The sequence below is a fragment of the Geotrypetes seraphini genome, chromosome 10, assembly GCF_902459505.1.
Source record: "Geotrypetes seraphini chromosome 10, aGeoSer1.1, whole genome shotgun sequence".
NCBI classification, from domain to species: domain Eukaryota; kingdom Metazoa; phylum Chordata; class Amphibia; order Gymnophiona; family Dermophiidae; genus Geotrypetes; species Geotrypetes seraphini.
Genome location: NC_047093.1, coordinates 105,160,174 through 105,181,120, shown reverse-complemented (window position 1 = coordinate 105,181,120; position 20,947 = coordinate 105,160,174). Strand labels below are relative to the sequence as shown.

The following is a 20,947-nucleotide window of genomic DNA, read 5'->3' as shown; positions in this document are numbered from 1 at the left end:
GTTATGTCTAAGAAGGATTTGTATTTACAGCCAGTGATGCTTGGGTATGCAAAAAAATTACAATTTCTGGTTATTCTTGTTGGACTATATAGCGCGAAATGAGATAGAAGATAAGTGGGAGCTAGTCCCCATACCAGTTTGAAACAGACACAAGAAAACTTGAACATTATTCGTGCCTCTATAGTCAATCAGTGTAGCAGCTTGAAGTAGGGATTAACATGGTCGCTTTTCTTCAATCCAAATATCAAGAGGACAGCCGTGTTCTGACCTATTTTTAATTTTTTCACTATTTTTTTAGGTATGTCCAGATAAACGATATTGCAATAGTCCAAGGTTGATAATACCAAAGACTGCACCAATAGTCTAAATGATAATGGGTCAATGTAATTTTTAATGGTCCTTAATTACCACAGTGCAAAAAAGCACTTCTTCACCACTATATTCATGTGTTCGACCATGGTCAGGTGAATGTCTAGTGTGACTCCTAATATTTTTATGGTTTTTGAAATCAGGTAGTCATGATCTTTTAGATGTAGTGATGTTCTAGTAATTTTATCCTTTGGGCTTGCTAAGAAAACTTTTGGCTTTTCTGTGTTATGAGTGCATACTGTTCTTATTAAAGGGTGCAAAGAGGGCATATTCTTTTGCAAGAGTGTACGTATGCACAAATCATGCATGCATGCATGCACTGTTGGAAAAGTGCACCCTCTTTGCACATAGTGCACAATGTTTAAAAATGACATTTCATTGCAAACAGCCCTTCTGTTAAGTTCCTTCCAGATTCCATACACTAGGGGGCTCATAATCAAAAGAAAAAAATGTCTAAAAAGTGGCCTAAATGGCTACTTGGACGATCAAAAAGCCTGATCGTCCAAGTACCCATAATCAAAGCTGGTTTTAGACATATCTAAAACCAGCTTAGGCCTTTCCCTTGCCTCTAAACGCATAGAGCAAATAGAGGCATTTTTAGAGGAGGGGAAAGGGCGAGAGGTAGGCCGACCTAGCAGGCCGAAAAGGGGCCATTGAGCTGATGGAAGCTGCCGTGATCAGCTCAGCGGCCTGCCTCTAAACGCACAGAGAGAAAAGAGGCATTTTTAGAGGAGGGGAAAGGGCGGGCGGGAGGTGGGCCGACCTAGACCTAGGCGTGCAGCAGGTATAACCAAAAGATCAAAATTGGCGGGTTTAAAATCGTCTGGAAGCATTGGATTATTGCAGGTATACGGACTTTAAATGATGTGATTATAAATGGATCATTGCTTAGTTTTTCACAATTGCAACATAAATTTGGTTTAACTAATTCACAAAGTTTTAAATGGTTGCAGTTGTAGCAGGCCATCCAGGAAGGGTTCCCTGAATGGAAAGTTCTTTTTTTTTTTTTTTAATTCTTTATTCATTTTAAAACTTTCATCAAGTGTACAAAAATTTATAATAAATAAAATAAATCTAAGCACTTGTGCATCTTATCTTTATATCTTATAATTAAAAATATAACCCTCCCACCCTCGAATCCCTCTAATTATTATATTTTCATATAATGGAAACCCACCCCCCACCCAACCCTAAATCTTACATAATTAATAGAAAATTATTAGAAAAATGGCATCAATCATGACAAAAGGATGTTAATGGCTCCCAAATTTTAATAAAATTTTTATAATTTCCATTCTGTAACGCTATTGATCTTTCCATTCTATATGTTCTTAAATCTGAGTATAGTTTAGAATTTCTGTGCTTTCAGGCGGATTTCTTAGGTCACCAAGCTGCACAGTGGTATAAATTGTTATATGGATATTTGAATAAAAAACAAAGAACTGGTCTTAGGGACATTTGGAGCATTGAGCTTGGGCATCAAATTTCTGCCTTTCAATGGCCACGTTTTTGGTCTTGGAGAATAAAAACTACAAGGGCAGCATCTATGAGACAGACTTGTTTATTTTTGTTGCATAGAGCTTTATGGACCCCAGTTCGTTTAGAAGTTGGGACATTGGACCATTTGATATTTTTCTGTCCCTATATAAATGCCTTTTGGAAGTTAATTTGGCCCCAAATTAATTTATTGTTAGAAAATCATGTTGCCCTTTCATATGATACTATATTATTTGGTACTTCAATGAGATTTAAAAGCCCAATTTCAGCTAATAATAATAAACTTTTATTAATATTAACAGGGGTTGCCATTCAGCAGATTACAGGGAATTGGAAAGATTATACTAAACTAAATTATACTTTTTGGTGGAATTCAGTGTGCCATATTTATAAAATGGAAAGGGTATTTGCTTTGCAACAAGGTAATTATAATAAGTTTAAAAAGATTTGGGGGCTATTGACGATTTATTCTAGTGATCAGACATCTTAAACACCAGAATATTGGATAAGATAAGGGGGGTGGGATTATGACGGATAATATATTGATAGCTGTTATTTATTGGTATATGGGTGGGAGGGGTGGGTTTCTTATATAATTATTTATTTGGAATAATACAAATAAGAATGTCAAGTGCTGAATTAAGGTATTTCTGAATGAATGTTGTACACTTGTAATTTTTGAAAATGAATAAAGATTTTTTTTTTTTTAGGCAGGTTGCCTAGTCGGCACTTATACATTTTGACTTAGACCAAGTCAAAACAGGTATAAGTGCCAAAAAAGGGCCACTGAGCTGATTGTGGCTGGCGCGATCAGTTCAGCGGCCCGGCAACCTACCCCCCCCCCCCACTGCAACCATCGCGGCAGGAGAGATGCCTCATCTCCCATACCGTGATGCGATCACCCCTCTACCCGAACTGCCGTGACCCGTGGCAGGAGAGATGCCCAATCTCTCCTGCCGCGGGTTGTGGCAGTTCGGGTAGAGGAGTGATCGCATTGTGGCAGGGGAGATGGCCAATCTCTCCTGCCGCGATACATCACCCCCCCCATACACACACACACTATCGGGGCAGGAGGGAGCCCAAGCCCTCCTGTCCCGCAATCTCTAATCCCCCCCTGAGTCTGATGGGGCCAGGAGGGAGCCCAAGCCCTCCTGGCCATGCGACCCCCACCCCCTACAAGATTGGGCAGGAGGGAGCCCAACCCCTCCTGCCCAGGTGGATCCCCCACCCCCACTAAAATACGGGCAGGAGGGATCCCAGGCCCTCCTACCTTCGAATCGCCCCATGACCGCAGAACCCCCGATTGCCCGACCCGCGATTCCCCGCCCGACCCCATGACTCTCCCTACCCCCAATCCCACCCTCCTTACCTTGTCAACTTTGGCCGGATGGATGGGTGCTAAGCCTGCCCATCCGGCAGGCCAGCCGGCTCCGGAATGGGGCCGGATTGGCCCAGGCAGCTTAAACCCCGCCCACAGGTGGGGCCTGAGGTGCCTAGGCCAACCAGAATAGGCCCGGGGTTCACGGGTGCCGCAGGGCAAGAGGGCTTGGACTCCCTCTTGCCCCGATGTCGTCAGGGAGGTCGGGGGTGCCATGGGGCAAGAGGGCTTGGACTCCCTCTTGCCCCGATGTCGTGGGGGGGGGGGGTGGATCCTGTAACCGGTGTTGTTTTTGACAGACACCGGTTATAGAATCCAGCTTTTAGGCGAAGGACTGGCTCCTCCTTCGCCTAAAAGCTCTTGTTTTGGACGTTTGGGTCTTAGGCTTTTTTTTGGTTGATTATAGGGTATAAGTTTAGACATAGTGGTGGTCTGGGCGTTTAAACAGCTGAACATAGAAGCAGGCCATTATCAAAAAAAAAACCATCCTTTTGGACGTTTTTTTTTGATTATGGACATTTTCCCTGCTTCTTCTTTCAACGTTTAAGGCCTTAGGCCAAAAGGGGACTTAGACGTGGTTTTTTTATTATGCCCTTCTAGGTGTGCAATCCTAATCCTTAATCTGGGAATTGCAGAAATCAACCAACTTTTCTGAGTACATGCTCCACTCCCTTAGTCTGAGAGCTAGTAAATATATCCAATTACAATTTCTACAAGCAGTCCATGCAGAAGTCTCTGGCAGTTGCTCTGCTTCTTTTTCTTATTTTTTCACGTAAAGTTCATTTCTTGGTGGCTTCAGTGCCTTGAGACCTATTCCTGGTGGTCCCCTGTCGGAGGAAATGACAGTCCTGCAGTGCCAGACTGCAGCTTCACATAGAAGCTTTGGTGGATCTGTGGAGCCACCCTTAGAATACTCGGGGTACCTTCCACTGGGAGTCTGCTTGTTGGTGACCTTGTCACAGGTTTCAAGTGCAGGCTGTATGCGTCTGGAGTGAAACCCACCCAGGTTTCAAGGCACAGGCCTCCTTTCCCGCTCCCAACCGCGTGGCAGAGGATCCGTGAAGGCGGAGGTTATAGTCGGTGTCTGGCTGACTGGCATTTCTTCATTTCTGGCTGACTGGCATTTCTTCATTTCTGAGCATTTGGTGCAGTTTCTGAGGCAGAAAGTCCTTTCTCTCCACTCAGCTGCTGTTAAAATTGCTGACAGGCAAGGCATTGCAGAACTGTGAGTACACCTCCAACGCGGGGAGATGCCACTCTTGACCTAATCTTCACCGGACATGGGGGACCCGCTAAAGAGGTGGTGGTACTAGCCCCACTAGGAAACAGCGATCACAACACGATCCAGTACAGGCTAGAAATTGGATCATCAAAGGTGAAAAAAACTACAACGACAGCACTGAACTTCAAAAAAGGGAATTATGATGCCATGAGGAAAATGGTAGGAAAGAAACTCAACGACACCGCAAGGAAGATGGAGTCCGTAGAAAAAGCCTGGACCTTACTCAAGGGCACAGTGCACGAAGCACAAAACCTGTGCGTCCCCAAGTTCAGGAAAGGGTGCAAAAAAAATAGAACAAAAAACCCAGTGTGGATAACAAATGCAGTGAAAAGGGCGATAAGGGGCAAGAAGGCATCATTCAAAAAATGGAAAAAGGACAAATCAGAGGACAACCAAAAGGAGCACAAAAAGCACCAAAAGGAGTGTCACCGAGTGGTTAGGAAAGCAAAAAGAGAATATGAAGAGAGACTGGCGGGGGAAACAACAAACTTCAAATCATTCTTCAGGTATGTCAAGGGGAAGCAACCAGCAAGGGAGGAAGTGGGACCCTTGGATGATGGAGACAGAAAGGGAGTGTTAAAAGAGGAGAAGGAGATAGCTGAAAGGCTAAATGAGTTCTTCACTTCAGTCTTCACGAGGGAGGACACAACCAACATTCCGGAACCCGAGGAGATCGTAAAAGGAGATCAGGATGAAAATCTGGTCCAACTAGAGGTAAGCAAAGTGGATGTCCTCAGGCAGATAGACAGGCTAAAGAGCGACAAATCGCCAGGTCCAGACGGCATTCACCCAAGGATACTCAAGGAACTAAGGAATGAAATAGTTGAGCCATTTAGACAAATATGCAACCTATCCTTAAAAACTGGAGAGATTCTGGAAGACTGGAAAATAGCAAATGTCACGCCCATCTTCAAGAAAGGCTCAAGGGGAGACCCAGGAAACTACAGGCCGGTGAGTTTGACCTCGGTCCCGGGAAAGATGATGGAAGTGCTGATTAAAGACTGCATCTGGGAGCACATCGAAAACACTGGGCAGCTAAAGCCGAGCCAGCATGGCTTCTGCAAGGGCAGGTCATGCCTCACTAACTTATTATACTTCTTTGAGGGGGTAAACAGCCAGGTGGATAAAAGAGAATCTATAGACATCATTTACCTTGACTTTCAAAAAGCGTTCGACAAGGTACCACTTGAAAGACTACTAAGGAAGCTATGGAACCACGGGGTGCAAGGGTAGGTCCACCGATGGATCAAAAACTGGCTGGCAGGAAACAGAGGGTTGGAATAAAGGGCCATTACTCAGACTGGCAATGGGTCACGAGCGGAGTTCCGCAGGGGTCTGTGCTGGGACCACTCCTGTTCAATATATACATTAACAACCTGGAAGCAGGAACAAAATGTGAGGTTATTAAATTTGCGGATGACACCAAATTATACAGCAGGGTTGAAAGCAAGGAGGACTGCGAAAATCTCCAAAAAGATCTGACAGCGCTGGAGGAGTGGGCCAAAAAGTGGCAAATGAGCTTCAACATAGGGAAATGCAAGGTCATGCATGTAGGGAAAAAGAACCCGATGTTCACTTACAAAAAGCACAGTTACTTACCGTAACAGGTGTTATCCAGGGACAGCAGGCATATATTCTCACATGTGGCTGACGTCATCTACGGAGCCCCGATAAGGAAGCATTTTCAAGCAAACTTGATTGAAGATTTAAGTTTGCTCTGCTGCTCCACGCATGCGTGCCTTCCTGCTCCACTAGGGGGTGCATCCCCTCGTGGTCTCCAGTTCACTTAACTAGCAAAGAAGCCAACCTCGGGGAGGTGGGCGTGTTGTGAGAATATATGCCTGCTGTCCCTGGATAACACCTGTTACGGTAAGTAACTGTGCTTTACCCCAGGACAAGCAGGCATGATATTCTCACATGTGGGTGACCTCCAAGCTAACTGAAAAGGGATGGAGGGAAGTTGGCAATTTAAGCAAATAGATTTCGCAGAACCGATTGGCCGAATCGGCCATCGCTCCTGGACAGTGAGTCCAGACAGTAGTGGGAGGTGAAAGTATGAACCGAAGACCACGTGGCAGCCTTGCAGATTTCCTCGATAGGTGTGGACCTGAGGAACGCTACGGAGGCTGCCATTGCTCGGATCTTGTGTCCCGTTACTCGACTATGCAGCGTGAGACCAGCCTGAGCGTAGCAGAAGGAGATGCAATCGGCCAACCAGTTGGACAAGGTGCGCTTGGAAACTGGGTGACCTAACCGGTTTGGGTCGAAGGACAAAAACAATTGTGGGACTTTCCGGTGTGGCTGAGTGCGTTGGAGGTAGAAGGCCAACGCTCTCTTACAGTCAAGAGTGTGGAGCGCCACCTCTCCGGGATGAGAGTGGGGCTTGGGAAAAAACACAGGCAAGACAATGGACTGATTGAGGTGAAAATCAGACACTACTTTAGGCAAGAACTTTGGATGAGTGCGGAGTACCACCTTGTCGTGATGGAATACCGTGAAGGGTGGGTCCGCTACCAGAGCCTGTAACTTACTAACCCGCCGAGCGGAAGTGAGCGCAAGCAGGAAAGTTACCTTCCAAGTGAGGAATTTTGGATGGCATTTGTCTAGGGGCTCAAATGGAGGTTTCATTAGTTGAGCCAGAACCACGTTGAGGTCCCAAACCTCCGGAGGGGGTTTGAGAGGAGGGTGGACATTCAGGAGACCCTTCATGAAGCGAGAGACTAAGGGATGGAGCGAGAGGGCTTTCCCTTCCAGGGGCTGGTGAAAGGCCGCAATCGCACTGAGGTGTACTCGAATGGAGTTGGTCTTTAGGCCGGAGTGAGATAATTGAAGTAAATAGTCAAGGACCAGAGGGACGGAGACCGACACCGGGTCCTGGCTGTGGGAGGAGCACCAGGTTGAGAATCTGGTCCACTTTGGGGAGTAGCAGGTTCTCGTCGAGGTCTTTCTAGATGCCTCCAATATCTCCTTGACTGATTGAGACACGGGGAGAGAAGTCAGGGGGAAAGAAACCAAGCATTCAGATGAAGAGATTGAAGATTGGGATGTAACAGCGAACCCTGACCCTGTGATAGTAGAGAGGGAAACCGAGGCAGAGGCAGTGGATCTCTGACACTGAGTTGAAGTAGAAGGAAAACCAAGGCTGGCGTGGCCAGCGAGGAGCAATCAGGATCAGGGTGGCTTGTACTGTTTTCAGGTGGACAAGCATCCGCAGGATCAGAGGAAACGGTGGAAACGCGTACAGGAACCTTCCCTCCCAGTCGAGGAGGAAGGCGTCGGCCTCGAGCCGGTCCGGGGAGTATATCCGGGAGCAGAAGAGAGGCAGTTTGTGATTGTGGGGGGATGCGAACAGGTCTATTTGAGGTGTCCCCCACTGTTCGAACACCTGTCATAAGGTATGAGAGTGCAGTGACCACTCGTGTGGCTGGAGGAGGCGGCTGAGTCTATCCGCCAGACAGTTTTGTTCTCCTTGTATGTACACCGCTCAAAGGAAGGTGTTGTTGGAGATTGCCCATTTCCAGAGGCGCAGGGCTTCCCGGTAGAGGGGCCAAGACCCTGTTCCCCCTTGTTTGTTTACGTAGTACATTGCTACCTGGTTGTCGGTTCGGATGAGAACCACCTGGTCGTGAAGCAGATGTTGGAAAGCTACAGCTGCGAGATAGATGGCTCGAAGCTCTAGCACGTTGATGTGGCAGCGACGGTCCTCTGCTGACCACATCCCTTGAGTGCGTAGGCCATCCAGGTGGGCTCCCCAAGCGTACTCCGATGAGTCCGTGGTGAGCACCTTGTTGTGTGGGGGGGCGAGGAAGAGCAAACCTTTGGAAAGATTTGAAGAGTCGGCCCACCAGCGGAGCGATCGTTGCAAGGAAGGAGTCACTGTCACGGGGCGATCGATCGAGTCCCGATCTTGGCGCCATTGAGAGGCCAGGTTCCATTGAGGGATTCTCAGGTGGAGATGGGCGAATGGTGTGACGTGGACGGTGGAGGCCATGTGGCCTAGTAGAGTCATCATCTGTCGAGCTGATACCGAGGGTTGCAGTGAGATCCTTCAACTCAGATTTACTAACGCCTCTAGACGTGGAGGGGGGGAGGAAGGAACGGAGGCGAACCGTGTCCAGCGTGGCCCCGATGAACTGCAGGGACTGCGAGGGGCTCAGTTGGGATTTTGGGAAGTTTACCTCGAACCCCAGACTCTGTAGGTAGATAATAGTCTGTTGGGTCGCTGAGATAACCCCTTCCCTGGACGGGGCTTTGATCAGCCAGTCGTCCAGGTAGGGGAATACCTGAAGGCCCTGGGAGCGTAAGGCAGCTGCGACCACCACGAGGCACTTGGTGAAGACCCGGGGTGACGATGCTAGGCCGAAGGGGAGGACTCGGTATTGTAGGTGCAGGTCTCCTACTTGGAAACGCAAGAACTTGCGGTGAGCAGGGTGCACTGGAACATGTGTGTACGCCTCCTTCAGATCGAGGGAGCAGAGCCAATCGCCTTTTTCGATCAGGGGGTAGAGGATCGGTAGGGAAAGCATCCGAAATTTTTCCCGTACCAGAAATTTGTTGAGTCATCTCAAGTCTAGTATTGAGCGTAGGTCTCCCGTTTTCTTCGGTACCAGGAAGTAACGGGAGTAAAAGCCCTTCCCCCGTTGGTCGGGGGGAACCTCCTCCACTGCTCGCAGGCAAAGCAGATCTCGAGCTTCTGAGAGGAGTAGGGGTAGTAGCGTTCGGTTGGGAGGACACTTCCCTGGGGGGCTGTCTGGGGGAATGGCTCGAAAGTTGAGAGAGTATCCTGATGAGATCACGCCAAGGACCCATGCGTCCGACGTGAGTTGTTCCCAGTGAGGGTAAAAAGCTCTGAGGCGGCCCCCGATAGGCAGGGAGCTTGGAACTCTGGCGGAGGGGGTCAGCCCCCTTCCGCGTATCCTGTCAAAAGGACGGGGATGGTTTGGTAGTTGCAGGTGGTTGGGATTTGGGTGGGGCCAGGTGGTGGGCTTGCGGACGCCTGGGCGGAGGCCGGGAGAAAGCAGGAGTGGATTTTTGTGGGTAGCGGCGCAGAGGGGCCCTGAATGGCCTGGACGCGGGCGCTTTTGGCTTTTGCCGGACAAGGGAAGCAAATGAGCGTTCATGTTCAGAGAGGCGTTTTGTAGCTGCCTCGATAGTGTCGTCAAACAGCTCTTTTCCCACGCAGGGGAGGTTAGCTAACCGGTCCTGTAAGTTGGGGTCCATATCGACCAGACGCAGCCAAGCTAGTTGGCGCATGGCGATAGCAAAGGCTGCCTCTCTGGAGGAGAGTTCGAAGCCATCGTAGGCCGCGTGGAATAGATGGAGGCGTAGGTTGGAGAGGGACTCTACAAGCAGGTTAAATGCCCCTTGGCGAGAGGCTGGTAAGTCAGTCTCAAAGGCTCTCAGTAGTCCGATGAGGTGTTTGAGGTAGGATGTGAAGGTGAAAGTGTAGCTTTGCACCCTAGAGGCCATCATCGCATTTTGATATAGTCTCCTAAACTAAACTAAACTAAACTAAATCTTGGATTTATATACCGCATCATCTCCGCAGATGGAGCTCGACACGGTTTACATGGTTAGGGAAGGAACGGAACTCCAGTGGAATTATATAAGTAAGAGAGGAGAGAGGTTAGGTGTAAGAGTGCCAGGGTTCGGCCTTCCCGACCTGGGGGGACCGTGGCTGAGACCCAGGAGGGGTGAGCCTTTTTCAGGGACGATTCTACCAGCAGCGACTGGTGGGAGAGCTGCGGTTGTTCAAACCCCGGGTAGGGTACCGTACGGTACTTGGCTTCCATTTTGGAGGGGACGGCTGTGACCATGTAGGGGGTTTCCAGATTCCTGAAGAAAGCCTGTTGGAGTACCGGATTAGGCGGTAAGCGAAGGGACTCTCTGGGCAGTGATGGCATGTCCAGCTCCGCTAGGTACTCCTTTGAGTATCTGGAGTCGGACTGGAGGTCTAAGTCCAAAGCGTGGCCCATGTCCTTGACAAAGCGAGTGAAGGATGGGCGGGATGTTCCCGAGGCCCCGTGTGGGGTCGGTGAACGAGACATCCTTCAGGTGGAGAAGGACGGGGAGGCTTCCCTCGAGTATCGAGGTTCCCGCTCCGATTCATGTTCCAAGACCGGGGAAGCACTGTGAAAGTGTTCCGGGGTCGGAGATCTCCGACGTCTCGAGGAGCCCCTCGGAGACGATGCCGGGGTTCGGGGTACCGATCGATGTCGAATCGGTGACCTCGACCCGGACTCCCTGGTGAAAGCCTGACACCTCGGATCGGGGCCCCGGTCCGAGGGGGAGTTCGGAGGATGCGTGGGTTGGAGAGTGATAGCTCTGCCATCCTGAGCGGTCCCGTACGAGGTGTAGGGTAACGGCCTCGTAGAGTGGGGGAACTCCGGGCCTTCTTGGAGGTACGGCGGTTCGAGGTTTCTGTAGGTTTAGCACGACGTTTTGCCCTGTGGCGGTCTGTGGAGGGAGAGTGCCTCGGGTGCCTCGGAGAGGAGTCAGAGGAGGATGAGATGCGGCGAAGCTTGCGCACTTTTCCCCGAGGTGGCTCAACGCGAGGCTCAGGCTGGTCTGGCACATGCGGGGTCGAGGTCGAGGCCGGTTGTAGATGGGCCATTGCAGCGGACAGCTCCGACGAGATCATTGCTCGGAGTAGGTCCTGGAAGACAGGCACGGACAGCATCGAAGGCATGTCCACTGCCTCGGTTCACTCCACCGGGGGCGACCTCGTATCAGAGTATTCCCGTGTGGTGAAGGCACGGCCCGAAGGCTTGGAGGGCTTCGCTGGGGCTGTAAGCATGGGGCTTCTGCCATGCGTCGCCGGTGTCCCCGAGGTTGGTTTCTTTGCTGGTAAAGAACCTGAAGAGGGAAGAGGGGACTTACCCGGAGCCGAGGCTTTCTGCTGTCCCGAGGACTTCGGAGTCGAGTCTCGAGGCGATGTCGAGGTATTCGGGGCAGAGGTCAAGGCCGGGGCCGGGGCCGACCTCGAGGCCGAGGTAGAGGGTTGGTCTGGGGCGAAAAGATCCGCCATGCAGGCTTTCCTTTGACGGAGGGCCCGGTTCTGGAAGGTAGCACACTGGGGGCAGGAGTCGGTTGGATGAGCGGCCCCCAGGCAGAGGATGCACCGGCGATGCGGGTCTGTGATGGAAAGAAGCCGCTCGCACCGGGTGCACTTTTTAAAGCCGGTCAAAGGCCGGGACATAGAATCGAAAGTGGCCGCGGCTCGAGTAGCCACGCGACCACGGGGACCCGAAAGCCTCCGGGTCGGTCAAAAATGAAGCAGGAATCAAGTTGAAAAGGAAAAAATTCGCGCACAGCGACTTAATCGAGAAAAACCAAGAAAAAATTGCAGTGCTAGAAGGCAGTTGGGGCAGAGCCTGAAAAACACAACTTCTAGGCTCAGCGGAAAATTTTGAACTGGAGACCACGAGGGGATGCGCCCCCTAGTGGAGCAGGAAGGCACGCATGCATGGAGCAGCAGAGCAAACTTAAATCTTCAATCAAGTTTGCTTGAAAATGCTTCCGCATCGGGGCTCCGTAGATGACGTCACCCACATGTGAGAATATCATGCCTGCTTGTCCTGAGATAATGGGGGGATCACTGCTAGGGGTGAGTAACCTTGAAAGAGACCTGGGAGTGATGGCAGACACATCATTGAAGGAGTCGGCGCAGTGCGCCACAGCCTCAAGGAAGGCAAACAGAATGTTGGGCATCATTAAGAAGGGTATCACGACCAGGACGAAGGAAGTCATCCTGCCACTGTATCGTGCAATGGTGCGCCCGCACCTGGAGTACTGTGTCCAGTACTGGTTGCCGTACCTCAAGAAGGACATGGCGGTACTTGAGAGAGTCCAGAGAAGAGCAACTAAGCTAATAAAGGGTATGGAAGACCTCTCATATAACGACAGACTGAAGAAGCTGGGGCTTTTCTCCCTGGAAAAGCGGAGACTTAGAGGAGACATGATAGAAACCTTCAAGATCATGAAGGGCATAGAAAGAGTAGACAGGGACAGATTTTTCAAATTACGGGGAACCACAAGTACAAGGGGGCACTCAGAGAAATTGAAAGGGGAAAGGTTAGAACAAACGCCAGGAAGTTCTTCTTCACTCATAGGGTGGTGGATACATGGAATGCGCTACCGGAGGATGTGATAAGCAGGAGCACGATACAGGACTTCAAAGAGGGTCTGGACAGGTACCTGGAGGACAAAGGGATTGAGGGGTACAGATAGAAGTAGAGGTAGGTATTAGGGATAGGATTAGAGGCAGTTACAAAATTAGTCAGGGACACTGTTCAGGCAATTAGGCCTGATGGGCCGCCGCGAGAGCGGACCACTGGGCAGGATGGACCTCTGTTCTGCCCCAGCGGAGGCAAGTTCTTATGTTCTTATTTCCTATGGGAACTTCAGGGGTGGCTTGTGAATCATTTTAAATCACGTTTTTCACAGGTCTCCCACCTCCCCAGATCCCCAAATGTTTTTTTTTTGTTTTTGTTATTTTTGCCTTTTTTTGGCACGAATTCACTGGTGGCGGCCATCTAGGATTTTTATCGATCTTTTTTTCAAAGTTTTATTTCTGCCTCAAAGCCCCTTGATTTGTGTAAAAATCATTTGGGATGGATTTCCCAGCCCCTAATCTTCTGAATATGTGCAGTGATTGTGCCGGATTGGTGCTGGATAAGTGACCGTGTACTGCGTGCTGTAGCACACAGGGGGAGGGGTGGGAACTTCAGGTTTGGCCTCCTCCATGTACTCTAGGGCTGGGAAGCCAACCTGGTTCTGTGAATTCAGAATACACTATCGCCCAGTGGTCCTTTTGGCATCTGACACAAAACGCCTGCGTTCCGAGTCTGAGAACTCTTGTAGTGGGGCGCGAGTGCCTCACCAGCTCCCTGACATAGTTGCAGGGTGTGACTTTTTACCGAAATTTATTTGGCTTCTCTGGAAAGCATATTCTGTGGACCTCGCTCACTCATTCAAAGCGGGCACGTTGGGGCCACTCAGCCTGTTGCACCGGTGGTGGAATTTCCAGTTCAGGAGCCCTCTCGCCCTGAACAGTTGCCATTCTGATATCATGCTTGTGCTGTTTCCTGACACTGTTTCTAATTTGTATCCGGCGGATACCCTTGCCGGGACTAATCATCTCGGCTGCCCTGAAAGACTGGATATGGGTGATGACCCTAATGTACACAGACTTTTAAGCATGGTTCTTTCTCTCTTTTCATTGCTGCTGTTGTAAAATAGCTCAAATTGGATCCTTCTTCTTCCAATTCAAAGGCTTTGGTCGTGGACCACTCTAATGTGCTGTATTCCTTTTTTCCATCCCACCCATAGCTTCTTGGGCTAGTTACAGAGCAGTGGGACTCTCCAGAGAGCTCTTTTTGACCCTCTAAAGCTATGCCTAAGCTTTATCCACTGGTACCTGATTTTCAGCAGGTTTTTGACCAGCCTAAAATGGATTCGGTTGTAGCACAGGTTATCAGATGCACAGCCCTCCCTAGTGAGGGAGGAGTTATGCTTAAGGATTCTTAGGCTCGCAGGGTGGACATTATGTTTAAAAAGCTTTTTGATGTGGCGTCTTTGGGTATCAAAGTGGTGGTGGCTGCTTCTTTTATGTTGCAAGTCTGTCATTCCAGATTGTGCAGTGCATCCTCGGTTGGTAATGGATAGCGTGGATTATCTGGCAGACATCTTTTATGATCTCATTCAAGTTCTTAGTAAAGTCTCTGCTTATGCAATGTCCGCACACTAGACTATGTAGGATTCAACACACTAGATGTTCAATCCCAACCCGCAATCCGGGAGTTGCAGAAATCCACAAACTTTTCTGAGCACATGCTCCATCCCCTTAGTCTGAGAGCTAGTAAACGTATCCAGTTAAGTCCCAAAGCCAAGCAACATTCCTGAACAAATCCATGACAAGGTGGTACAGGGGAGGATCCCCAGCAACATTAAGTAATTTTTGAACTGGTCTACTCTGCAAAATATTAACTCATGCGCAGCACAAATTCAACTTGCACTTGGAAAGCTTATGCAATAACATAATATAGTCAAACTTCGGTTTACGAGTGCATCGGTTTGCGAGTGTTTTGCAAGACGAGCAAAACATTCTCACAAATCATGACACAAACCGAGCATTGACTCGATTTGCGAGTCCCCCCGCCTGCTAACTGGCATCGCCCTCCCCACCCTCCCGCCCGCAAACGCTGCCCCATCGCGCGAACTGGCATTCCCCCACCTCGCGCAAACTGGCATCCCCTGCCCACCCAAACTGAAAGCTTACCCCCCATTGTGGCACCGGCACGCAGCTCCAACCCACAGGAGGTGCTGGTGCCTTAAGATCGTGCCTCTCCTCCGACTGGGCCTCGAGCATCTGCGCATGCTCAAGGCCTTCTGGCTTTCATTCTCCAGATTCGTTCTCCAGATTCAGCTGACTTTTAATAGAATTTTCTTACCAAATAACGCTGGAAAAATGCAGCCTAAGAACCCTACTGCAAAGGGGAAGGATCGGCGAATCGATCGGACGTGCTTAGGTGTCTCGCCAATGCGGCATGCCAACTCGAGCACAGAAACAAGTGGCTGGTCATGCAGCGCCTTCCAAGATGGTGCTTCTGCCGCGAGCAGTCTGGTGTTCACACTGCAAGAAGAGGCTGTCCGGGAATTAAAAACACATTTGGCTGCAGCCCTGGACGATTGCCTGTCCAAACTTCAGTTGTCAGTGGATGACATTAAAGATACTTTGGAGCGGAAAGCCTCCTGCATACAGCACATGGAGGAGCACGTCTCCTCCTACGAGGACCGGACAGGAGGCCTGGAGGCAGCGATGTGGGAAGTTGATGAATGCTGCAGATGGCTCGAAGATAAGGCAAAAGACCTGGAAAATAGGAGCAGACAGAATAATATTCACCTGATTGGGATTTTGGAGGCCCTACCTGAAAAAGACCTGTGGGAATGTGAATGGCTTCCGCTGCGATTCCCTTGCAGGTGGAGCGGGTCCACTGGGTTGGGACTCGCAGGGCAGAAGAGAATCGTTCCAGGCCGGTGATCACCAGGATTTTCAATTATGCTGACAAGCACAAGTTACTTTCTTTGTACAAGAGAGATCTGAATTATAATGGAAACACATGAAAACAACCGAAGCATGGAAAAAACATAAAGATGATCAGAAGAAATGTCACAAGGCGGTGAGGGATGCCAAAAAGGACTATGAGGAAAAAATAGCGCAAGAGGCCAAAAACTTCAAGCCCTTCTTTAGATACGTGAAAGGAAAAAAACCCGCAAAAGAGGCGGTGGGACCCCTGGACGACCAGGGAAGAAAAGGGTACATTAAGGAAGATAAACAAATTGTGGACAAACTAAATTCCTTCTCTGCGTCCGTCTTTACGGAGGAGGATACCGCAAAAATACCAGAAGCAGTGAAAGTGTTTAGTGGAGTAATAGAAGACAGCCTCACCACAGTTGAAGTGGAGTTGGACCAGATATACTACCAGATCGACAAACTGAAAAGTGACAAATCCCCTGGACCGGAAGGAATTCACCCGAGAGTCTTAAAGGAATTGAAGGTTGAAATCGGAGAGTTATTGCAAAAACTCGCCAATCTGACAATCAGAACTGGACAGATACCAGATGACTGGAAGATAGCGAACGTCACGCCAATTTTCAAAAAAGGATCGAGAGGAGAACCAGGCAACTACAGACCTGTGAGCCTTACGTCTGTCCCTGGAAAGATGGTTGAAGCACTGATCAAGGATAGCATAGTCCGGCACTTAGATACACACGACTTGCTGAAACCCAGTCAACATGGGTTCAGGAAAGGGAAATCATGTTTAACGAATTTACTTCAATTTTTTGAGACCGTGAACAAGCAAATTGATAGTGGAATGCCGGTGGACATAATATATTTGGACTTCCAAAAAGCATTCGACAAAGTTCCACATGAAAGACTTCTCAGGAAACTACAAAGCCATGGAATAGAGAGAGATATACAAAGGTGGATAGGCAAATGGCTGGAAAACAGGAAGCAGAGAGTGGGCATAAATGGGAAGTTCTCAGACTGGGAGAAAGTGACTAGTGGTGTGCCCCAGGGCTCGGTTCTTGGGCCGATCCTATTTAATATTTATATCAATGACCTGGAAGACGGAATATCCAGTGAGATCATTAAGTTTGCAGACGACACAAAGCTATGCCAGGCAATCAGATCGCAGGATGATAGCGAGGAACTCCAGAGCGACTTGTATCAGTTAGAGAAATGGGCAGAGCAATGGCAGATGAAGTTCAACGTGGAGAAATGCAAAGTAATGCATTTAGGTAGTAAGAATAAGGAACACGAGTATAGAATGTCAGGCGCAACTCTGGGTAAGAGCGAACAAGAAAAGGACCTGGGTGTACTGATAGATAGGACCCTGAAGCCATCGGCACAATGCGCGGCAGCGGCAAAGAAAGCAAACAGAATGTTAGGCATGATAAAGAAAGGAATCACGAGTAGATCGAAGAAAGTCATAATGCCACTTTATAGAGCAATGGTCAGACCACACTTGGAATACTGTGTCCAACATTGGTTTCCCAACCTAAAGAAGGATATAAAACTGCTGGAGAGGGTGCAGAGACGAGCAACGAAGCTAATAAGAGGTATGGAGAACTTGGAATATGAGGAACGACTCAAGAAACTGGGACTGTTCTCCCTTGAGAAGAGGAGGCTGCGAGGGGACATGATAGAGACGTTCAAAATACTGAAAGACATCGATAAAATAGAGCAGAAAAACAAATTATTTACATTGTCCAATGTGACACGGACAAGAGGACATGGTTTGAAGCTAAGGGGGGACAAGTCCAGGACAAATATCAGGAAGTTCTGCTTCACGCAGCGAGTGGTGGATGCCTGGAATGCTCTTCCAAAAGAGGTTATTAAGGAATCCACTGTGCTAGGATTCAAAGACAAATTAGATGCACATCTCCTTACGAGAGGCATAGAGGGATATGGGTGATTAAAACTACATCAGGTGTATACCTGACTGGGCCTCCGCGTGTGCGGATTACCGGACTCGATGGACCATGGGTCTGATCCGGAGATGGCAGTGCTCTCCTATTTCAGCTAAAATCACTGAACAACAGAGGGCACTGGTACCTTACTGTATGTAGTTATATCAGTGGAAGATCAAATTTGCCCTGCAGTACCCAGCAAAAGTTTGAGTTACCCATGAGAACCACATGTTATTCCTGACCAAGCCTGCAGAACTCCCAAGATTTTATAGTGTGTCTGCCCTGAGTGGTGGTGCTGTACAGCCTGGTGTGGTGAGGATATTATTTGCTGTCTTTGTTTTGGGAGGGTTTTCACCTTGTATAGACCTGTTTTGGGGGTATTGGGGTTGTCCTGCTGTGCAGAGGATACATGAACCTGGGCACTGGAACTGTTTCACCTGAACCCGGGCACCTGAGACTTTTATGCCTGCAATTGTGCTGGGACTGGTACCTGTCTGAGATTGCCCAGAACTAATTCTTTGGAATACACTACTCGCTGTCACAGTGGATGCCTCCAGGTCACCTCTTGATTCATGGAGGGGCGGTTAAACGGGACTGAGCGGCGACACAGTGCCCGGGGTTGCCCACTGGCTGTTCTGCTTCCCATGGTATCTCCAGAGAAAGGGCTGTGGTAATTCTTTGGACTGCTCTGGAGGGGAGTATTGTGTTTCAACTTTTCTAGCTGGTTGAGACTTTTCTGGACACTTATGGTCAGGACTTGTATTTCGTGCAGTCTTGTGGATGTGCCTTTTTGCGGTGTGGAATATTGTTCCCGCATAGCCTTTATGATCATTTCTTTCTATTGGGCTTGCACAGAGCACAGAACGGGGGGAGGCTTAAGAGAAGGAGATAGACTGGATGGGAGACCAGGAGTGGTGGAGTGGCATTAGGAATAGGAGGGGTGGGTTCTTCTTGCTGGATAAATGGGTGAGCAATTCCTCAGGGTGGGGCGGGCAGGCCTTCAAGGGGGAGACAGGCCTTCCAGGGTGGGGACAGGCAGACCTTTGAGGGTGGGATGCAGGCAAGCCTTCAGGGGTGGGATGCAGTCCTTCAAGGGGGGGACAGGCCTTTGGGGGATTGCAGGTCTTCAAGGGGGGGGACAGGCCTTTCAGGGGGACAGGCAGGCCTTTCGGGGTGGGATGCAGGCAGGCCTTCAGGGGTGGGATGCAGGCCTTCAAGGGAGGGGCAGGCTGGCCTTCAGGGGGGATGCAGACCTTTAAGTGGAGGACAGGCCTTCAGTAAACAGAGGGAGGGAGGGAGGGAAGGGGGGTTCAAAGAGACGTGCATATGCCGGACTTTGGGAGGGAAGAAATAATGGGTCTGAAAATAGAGGAGAGGGAGAGAGATGATGGACCATGGGATTTAAGGTTGAAAGTTACAAAAAGGGAGAGATGATGGACCCTGGAGTGGTGGGGAAGGGTGGATAGATGCTGGATGAAAGGGTAGTTAAGAAAAGGTGAATCTGTGGAGGGAGACGAAAAAAAGGAAAGATGCCAGACCTCCTGGGGAGGGAAGGGAAATGGAAGGGGAGGACAGGGATGGCAGATGGATGATTAGCACAGAGAAAGAAGAAAGAGGAGACCCTGGCAAGAAAGTTATCAGAAGACAACCAGAGCCTAGGACCAACAAGATTTGAATAATGATCAGACAACAAAAGGTAGAAAAGCTAATTTCATTTTCTGTTTTGTGATTACAATATATTGGATTTGAAATGTGTATCCTGCCAGAGCTCTTGTTAGACCGCAAACGTGAGCTAGGATTTAACAGAGAGAGGAAAAGTCTTTTTTGTTTGTTTATTTTGTTTACACCACAGCGTCAATGTGGTTAGAAGGCAAAGAGGGTGAAGAGGCTATAAAAAAAAAAAAACAACAACAACAAAAACACCCAATTGGGCAGGAAAATCGAATCGAAAAACCAATTCAATAGGCTGAATCGAATCGAAATTTTTTTCCCTGAATCGGGCAGCACTACTGCCCGGTACTGTTCTTAGGTTCCAACTACTGAAGTCTCCATCAAAGCTCATTCCAGTCCATCTACACCCTCCCAGCCATTGAAGCCCTCCCCAGCCCATTCTCCCCAAGACGGCCATATACAGATACAGACTGGGCAAGTCTACCCAGTACTGTCCTTAGTTCTTCAATATTTACTATTATTTTCTGATTCTAGATCCTCTGTATTCATCCCACACTTTTTTGAACTCCTTTACCGTTTTCCTCTCCACCACCTCTCTCGGGAGTGCATTCCAGGCAACCACCACCCTCTCTGTAAAGAAGAATTTCCTTACATTGTTCTTGAGTCTCCCACCCCTCAACCTCAAATTATGTCCTCTGGTTTTACGATTTTTCTTTCTCTGGAAAAGATTTTGTTCTACGTTAATACCTTTCAAGTATTTGAACATCTGAATCATATCTCCCCTGTCCCTCCTTTCTTCTAGGTATGCATATTCAGGGCTTCCAGTCTCTCATACATCTTTTGGCGCAAACCTATCATTTTCATTGTCCTCCTCTGGACCACTTCAAGCCTTTTTGTGTCCTTCGCCAGATACGGTCTCCAAAACTGAACACAATACGAACGACCTGTACAGGGGCATCAATACCTTCGTTCTTCTACTGGTTACACCTCGATATAGCCTAGCATCCTTCTGGCAGCAGCCACCGCCTTGTCGCAATGTTTTTTCACCTTTAGTTCATCTTGATGTGGTTCATTTTCTGCAGGGCGCTCTGCAACGTAGGCCTCCCTTGCGCCTTCCTGTCTGGAATCTTAATCTGGTTCTTTGCTCTATGGCTCATCTACCATATGAGCCTCTGGAGCAGGCGTCTCTGATGGATCTCACAATCAAGGCAGTCTTCCTGGTGGCTATTACCTCAGCCTGTAGGGTTTCAGGCTCTCTCCTGCAGGGATCCCTTTCTGAGTATTATAGATTTTGCTGTGATGCTGCATACTGTTCCTTCTCTTCCGAAAGTAGTTTCCGCTTTCCATGTGAATCAAGAAGTCCAGCTTCCTCTGGTTCGAGGGAACATGCGCAGAATTTTATCGTGGTATCCGGAGGTCACCAACAAGTTTCGCCTCTCTGGCCAGCTGTTTGTTCTGCAGGGTCCTGCCCACAATGGTAGACCGGCTTCTAAGGCTACCATTGCCAGGTGGATTTGCACGGCCATTTCTACGGCTTGCGTGGCAGCCAGAAAGAAGGCCTCCCCCCCTCATAGTGCAGGTTCATTCAACCAGAGGTGTTTCGTCATCTTGGGCAGAGTGATCGGCTGTTTCTCTGGATGAGATTTGCAGGGTCGCTATCTGGACCTCCTTTCATACAGTCACCAAGTTCTATAGAATCGATGTGGCGGCCAACATTCACCAAGTTCTACAGGATCGATGTGGCGGCCAAGCAGGATGCTATTTTTAGTGCCTCT

At 49.0% G+C, this 20,947-nt stretch overlaps 1 protein-coding gene across 5 annotated transcripts in view; it reads left to right on the top strand.

The window, feature by feature from the left end:
* Positions 1-20,947, top strand: part of LOC117367981 (CDK5 regulatory subunit-associated protein 2-like) — a 372,935-nt gene that overhangs the window by 328,733 nt on the left and 23,255 nt on the right. The gene's annotated exons all lie outside the window — the stretch shown is intronic.